The 6043-nt window shown below is 56.6% G+C and overlaps 1 protein-coding gene across 1 annotated transcript in view; it reads right to left on the reverse strand.

Annotated features, from left to right (window-relative positions):
- LOC117802260 overlaps nucleotides 1-6043 on the reverse strand; it is a 25748-nt gene that overhangs the window by 9377 nt on the left and 10328 nt on the right. The gene's annotated exons all lie outside the window — the stretch shown is intronic.

Here is a 6043-nt window from a genome sequence, read left to right on the forward strand (position 1 = left end):
GGGCGGGTCCCGCGTGCAGAGCGCACTCGGAGCGATCGCGGACCCCAGAGCGCAGTCAGCCGGCGTGAGCCCCTCGCCGCGCGCCAGGCACCGCCCGTTGCGTAAGCGCCCTCACCTGCCGGTAGGGGACGTAGGAGAGGACCGGGGACACGCAGGAAACGCCCCTGTGCACGCTCATTCAGAAGCGCCCCCAGTCTAAATGCCCCGGTTGTTGACCTCGCTGTTTAAATGATCCAGATTTCACTTCCTTAGTAGAAAGGGAGACCTTCCTGGCCGGTCTCCCCCTCTCCTAACCCCTGACACTTGGCACAGGCTCTAGAATGGGGTGATTGACTAATAAATATTTACTAAATCGAAGCCGTCCCCCAGTGTCTCTTTCCCACAAAGGGCTGATGTCTTGGAAATCTCACTCAAATTTTGTGGACCCCTTCCGCCCACCTCCTCCAGGCAGGCTTCCTGGCTGTTCCTGTCAGCATGATGCACACTCCCGAGGACATTGCGGGGTGTCAGTACTGACCGCTGCAGGCTGTGAGCGGCTGGGGCAGAAGCAGGATTTTACTCCTGTGGTTTCCCTTCCCATCCTTCTCCGGAACTCTTGGTTGAGTGGTAGGTTCTGATCTGGGGAGGGGTCTCTCACCTGGCCCACACCCCCGAGCTGGGACCACTCAGTCCCCATCCCAGAGCGCCGGGGCGCTAGCTAGCTTTCCCAAGGGAGCTGAAGCGGTCCCGGCTGCTCTGCAGAGCGCTGCTGGGAAGTCAGCTGTTGGCGGGACCAATGCCTGCATGTCCCTTCTGGGTCCGGGGTAGTTTCTGCTAACACCCTGTTCACAGACCTCAGCCCTCTCCTAGTCTCTTCAGTGAGGTGTGGCGGCATCCCCACATTCCAGAAACGACAGTGATGCCATCCTGAAGACTAGAGAGCCCCCGAAATGCACAACAGAACAGCTCTGAGAAATGGTCCCTTCACCACGGCCCTGCGCCCCGTCTTGACCTGCTGGATGCCCACGCTCACTCTGGCAGTAGGTGGAAGATGGGAGAAACATGAGCTCCAAGCCCCGTGCTCCCTCCGAAGGGTCTGGCAGGGGACCCTCCCCAGACTCCCCTGGTTTCTGGTGCTCGCTGGCAGTTCCGGGAGCTCCTTGCTGTGTAGGCACATCCGTGTTGTCCACACCTGCGTCTTCACATGGCCTCCTCTGTGTGTGTGTCCAAATTTCTCTCTTCTTATCCAGACGCCGGACGCACTGCACCCTAACCCTAACACCTGAAAGACCCTATTTCCAAACAACGACACAGTCACGGTGACGACGGTTAGGGCTTCAACACATCTTCTGGGTAGACACAGTTCAACCGATAACTTCACCTACCACCCACTGGAAAGTGTCGGGAGGAACGAGAGAGAGAGAGAGAGAGAGAGAGAGAGAGAGAGAGAGAGAGAGAACGGCCTTGGAAAGACAGCCAAGGCCAAGACGTGCGGGAGGCTGAGATGAGGGACAGGACGACAAGGCAGTGGGGACAGAGGGTGCCTCCTCCAGGAAGACTCAGGGTTGGACACCCGGACGGGGGGACTGGAGGGAGGAAGGGAGGATAGGCGCGGTCTTTCAACACTGGAAGAGGATGCAGCATAGCCCCTGCCTGGGGAGGGACAGTGAGCAAGAGCTCCCCGCCCTTGGGGAAGCCCCTCGAAAGCTGGGGTAAGTGTGAGGTGCTGAGCCCCCTCCTCACCACACAGGGGTGAGGAGCCAGGGGTGGGTGAGTGACAAAGCATGTTCCTGAAGACAATGCAAGGTCATCCGGTCCTCTTGTGCCCCACACCCCCCAGATCTGTGCCGGTGCCAGCGCCCTGTCTGGGTGTGGTCCTGGGCCCCAAGCTGGGAGATGGGCTCCTGCCTCAGGGCTCCACACACCCCCACTCTCTAGACGCCTGGCCAGGGCCCCCATCCCGCCATTGCCCGCAGCAGGCCCCCGTCCCTCGTCTGCATCAGGACCACAACCGCCTTCCTCATCCCGGCCCAATCCAGCCTCTGGGACTGAAGCCAAGGTCACTGCCCCCACATCGCCTGACAATCCCAGACCGACAGGTGAAAGGATTTTCCTGTGACCACACACAGACCCGTCACCCGGACGCTATCACCACTGGACCAGAACTGCCGTATCAGATGTTCCCACCAGTCCTTCGTGCCTCCATCATCGCCCATCTTGTGATTGTATGCTTTCTAAAGTAAGCTGCAGACAATCAAATGATTTTGTAAACTTTTTTAAGTGAATGTTTATATTTTATTTTTAGAGAGAGAGCAGGTGGGGGGGGGCAGAGGGGGAGAGAGAGAGTCTTAAGCAGGCTCCACTCTGAGCACAGAGTGTGAAGCCAGGCTCGATCCCACGACCCAGAGCCGAAATCAAGAGTCAGCGGCTGGACGGAGCCACCGGGAGCCCCTCCAATGACCTTTTAGAAGGTCTGCACTACGTCAAAAACAAATCATGTACTACATGTCGGCTAACTGAACATAATAAAAGATGTTAAAAAATAAAATATTTGAGCTTTTCCCAATAAACAGCCAATCTCGCCAACAATAACAACAACAACAACAGAGGGTAATCTGCTGGTGTCTTTGAGGGGACGTTCCGCGGTGCTCCCTTTTGCTGGAGTATAAAGCCCTCACCCCGAATGGATGTGCAGATGCCCCAGGCTGACCACCCCCCCGCTGGCTTCCAGGAAGATGCACGGTCTGTGAGCGGCCCCTCTCCCCATACCCTGCGCTCTCCCTGACCACTCCTGTCCCTTCCCGTGAGACCGTCCCCAGAAAGCCGTTCCTGACACCCCATTAGTGTCCCTGATCACACTAGTGCAGCCCCCAGGCCAGACCTCAACCACACGCAGACCTCCACGAACTAGAAACATCTGTTTATACGGCTTTCCCACTCTTGCCCCCAGCGGAGAGCTTCCCCAAAAATCAGGGATCCCACTTCATTTGCCTATTGTCTTTGGCACCCAGAACAGTCTGGCGTGTGTGGGAGGCCAATGAATACTTGTGGAGTGAACGCATAACTGGTTCTGTCCCTTCTGATGGCTCTGCTGGCCTTGGTGCCGTCTTGGCCCACACAGCCTGGCTCCAGACCCTCAACATGGGTCCCAGAGGGTCAGAAGGAAGAAAAGAACACTGGATGCTACCAGTGTCCTCTGGCCACAGGCACCCAGAAACGAGTGGGCTGTGTTCCTCTGTGCAGCTGGGGAATGTGCACCGCAGGGAACGGGGTGGCGTCCCGGGGGAGAGAGCCGGAGAAAAACAGGTCGGGGCCAAGGCCGCCCCACGATGGACCGATGGACCGCTCTGGCATGAATACCATTGTGAGTTAGAAGTAATCAAAATGGGGGCACCTGGGTGGCTCGGTTGGTTGGGTGTCTGTCTTCGGCTCAGGTCACGATCCCAGGGTCCCGGGGTCAGACTCCCTGGTCCGCGGGAAGCCTGCTTGTCCCTCTCCCTCTACCCCTCCCCCTGCTCATGCGCACGCTCTCTCTCAAATAAATAAAACATTTTCAAAAACAGTACTCGAAATGCCAGACGCAGGAAAAACTGTCCTCCTGGTCCACCTGACGTTGGAAAGGAGAGCCTGCACAGGGAAGACAGCTGTTAGCGGACTCCCCTGACCCAGGACACTTACCCACTTATAGGCAACCTTGGTCTCCAAACACGTCCTCTGCCTTCCTGCCAGTGCCCTCCTCCCCTTCGTGGCCTCACCCCTGCCCTGTCCTTGGCTCCCACAAAGCCCCACTGTCTTTGGAAGTCCAGGTCTGCGTGGATTGCCCGTAGCTACGCTGAGAAATGTGGTTTTCTCTTGCTCATCTGTCTCCTGCCGGTTTGGTTCTTAGTCCAGCCGGTGGGACCTTGAGGGGCACAGGACGGTCCCAGCCCGGGGATGGGATTCGGGCTTTGCGGGGACCTGCCCGGCCAGCTGCTGAACGTCAGAGGCTGCTTCTGTTCTTCTCGGAGGGGACGTGGGGGTTGGGGTGTGTGTGTGTGCGTCTGTCAGCCTGTGTGTGTGTCTCTGTGTGTCTGTGTCTGTGTGTGTCTCTGTGTCTGTCTGTGTCTCTGTGTGTGTGTCTGTCTGTGTGTCTCTGTGTGTCTGTCTGTGTCTCTGTGTGTCTCTCTTGTCTCTTGTCTGTGTGTGTCTGTGTCTGTGTGTCTGTCTGTCTGTGTCTGTGTGTCTGTGTCTGTGTGTGTGTCTCTGTGTCTGTCTGTCTGTGTCTGTATCTGTGTGTCCGTGTCTGTGTGTCTCTGTGTCTGTGTGTGTCTGTGTGTCTGTCTGTGACTGTGTCTCTGTGTCTGTCTGTGTCTGTGTGTGTCTGTGTTTGTGTGTCTCTGTGTCTGTCTGTGTCTGTGTGTCTATCTGTGTCTGTGTGTCTGTCTGCGTCTGTGTGTCCCTGTGTCTGTGTCTCTGTGTCTGTCTGTGTGTGTGTCTCTGTGTCTGTGTCTCTGTGTCTGTGTGTCTATGTCTGTGTGTGTGTGTCTGTCTCTGTCTGTGTGTCTCTGTGTCTGTGTGTCTGTGTCTGTGTGTCTATCTGTGTCTGTGTGTCTCTGTGTCTGTGTGTGTCTGTGTGTCTCTGTGTCTGTGTGTCTGTGTGTCTATCTGTGTCTGTGTGTCTCTGTGTCTGTCTGTGTCTGTGTGTGTGTCTCTGTGTCTCTGTGTCTGTGTGTGTCTGTGTGTCTGTGTGTGTCTGTGTGTCTCTGTGTCTATGTCTGTGTGTGTCTGTGTGTGTCTCTGTGTGTCTATGTCTGTGTGTGTCTGTGTGTCTGTGTGTCTCTGTGTGTCTGTGCAGAATCCAGTTCGGTGTAAAAACCGTTTCCCAGACAGCCCCCCCCCCCCGGTCCTCCGGGGCAGAAACCCCGAGGCCTGTTGTCTTGGCGGGCTGCTGCTGGGGCTGCTGCTGTCTGTGTCCTCCCAGTGTCAGAGCCTCCCCGTGACTCCCTGTGACTCCCAGAGCGCTCACTGGAGTCTGAGGAAAACCCATTAGACATGAATTCTTTGTTGGTTCCGGGCCTCCAACAGGTTCAGCTCCAGGCCCCAAAGGCCTTGTTGTCTCTGCTCCCTCCCTCTTGGGGTGATGACCTCAGCCGTGCCATCAGTTTCTGGGACCCAGTGACTCACTGCAGATGCCTGAACCCGAGTTCCTTGGGGATGCTCCCTAAGGACATGGGGCCATGACCCTTCCTGCTCCAGCCCAGGGCTTCTGTGTGTTCCCGGTTCCCCTCTCCACCCACAGAGCACCTCCCACGGCCTTCAGATCCCTCCCGTGCCCCCAGCCTGCTCCGTCCCCCCCTGCCAGAGGCCGCTTCCCTCCCACGACCTTCCCCCTCCCCGACTTGACCGTTGGCTCACGGACCCCACCCCCAATGCCGGCCTTGGCCCCAGAACTAGCCCCTCCTCTTCCTGTGGGCTTCAGTCTGGTTTCTGCCAGTTGGGCTTGGTTCATCTGTAAACGGTGGGTGATGGTAATTACCTTTGACTGTTGTCCTGTGGATTAGCTCTGTTTTTGTTTTTTTACTGCACAAGTAATTAATACATACATTCACTGGTAAAGAATTTAAACCAGACAGGGAGATGAACATCTCTTTCAGCCACTGTCCCCTGGTCCTCATTTGATGCGGCCCCGCAGGGCATTCCTGCACATTTACACGGCTACTGAAGTATGCATGTGTCAGAGTGGGTCTCCGTGTTCACGAAACAGCTGTGAGACGAGGGCCGTGGGGACCAAGAGAGGTCGGAGGTTACCAAAAACCGCTGTGTTTTTGATAAAAGCTAATCCAGGGGTGACGCCTACAACTGGGAGAGTGCAGTAACAGTAGAACCCTGCGGTCCACAGCTATGGAGGCCAACACCACCCCGCAAATCAGCCCAGAGAGGGCCACAGGGGTGGGGCTGCAAGTTTTCCTCATCAGTCTAATTGTTCCACGTTCTACGAGCATAACTGATGCAAATCCCGAAAAAATACCTATGTTCTGAGTCCCTCTCTTTCCCGTCAGTTCTGCCTCCCACTCCCGCCCCCCCC

Source organism: Ailuropoda melanoleuca, chromosome 5 (genome assembly GCF_002007445.2).
Source record: "Ailuropoda melanoleuca isolate Jingjing chromosome 5, ASM200744v2, whole genome shotgun sequence".
Classification (NCBI taxonomy): Eukaryota; Metazoa; Chordata; class Mammalia; order Carnivora; family Ursidae; genus Ailuropoda; species Ailuropoda melanoleuca.